Here is a 1048-nt window from a genome sequence, read left to right on the forward strand (position 1 = left end):
TGGTGATGACAAAACCTTGTCGAAACGTTGTACATTTGCTGTTATGTTAAACTTATATTAAAATTTTTTCTTCATTACCTATTCAAGCCGTCTCCAGCCATTATTACTCCCGGTGGCTCGGCGGTAAATTTGAAGGCTTATAGCGCTAAAAATAGGGGTTCGATACCGGCCGAAAGAGCACATATAATCTATTGTATAGTTTTTTATTTAATAACAAACAAACTTATAACAGTTTGAATGATATGAACAAGTAACTGCAAAAACGTAAACCTTAACAACTTCATTAAGAGGTAAGAGTTGTGTAGACAGGCAACTTTTGATTTTTATTTTCATTCCAATGTTTCTAGATAGTTTTTGACCTTTTTTGCGTTAACTCTTAGGATTATTTGTATAGTTGTGGTATTTTCAGGTAAAAACTGATTTTTCACAAGCATCAGATAGATACACTAATAACAATAGATTCGCTCAAGGAATAGGGAGATAAATTCTGAATCTAGTAACTTATCTGAGTTTTCCTGGTATGTGTCAAATAAGGAGACTGGACAAATTTAGCAAAAATGAACGAAATCTCTATTATAGAATAAACAAAAAAGAAAATGCAGTCTTCACACTTGTGTAGACAGAATCACAACTGAGTCTTTGTTAGCTTATGTTTAGTCCCACAGCTTTTACTCTCTCTGAGGATTGTATATAACTCAAACTTAATGAATTTCAAATATAATCTTCACTCGATGATCTCCTAGTAGAACTGAAACAAGAAGGTGTGCCTGAATTCAACAAGTAAACCTGGTTTCTTTGTCCAATCAAAAACATCGTAAGCTTTGTTTTTCCACATTAATGGTTGTATGTAACAGTCAGACAACGTCAACTAAACTAGCAAAAAACCCTAAAGTCGTTAATCCTTCCAATCTGGATGCTCTACGTTACTTCAATATCCTTTCAGAAAGAATATTGTTACGTCTCTGTTCGTTTGTTAATTTTCCGAAAAATTCTTTCCGAAGAAACTTTAAATACAAGTCCTTTCTTAAATAAAACTAGTTTATTCTTT

The sequence above is a fragment of the Limulus polyphemus genome, unplaced genomic scaffold, assembly GCF_000517525.1.
Source record: "Limulus polyphemus unplaced genomic scaffold, Limulus_polyphemus-2.1.2 Scaffold2036, whole genome shotgun sequence".
NCBI classification, from domain to species: Eukaryota; Metazoa; Arthropoda; class Merostomata; order Xiphosura; family Limulidae; genus Limulus; species Limulus polyphemus.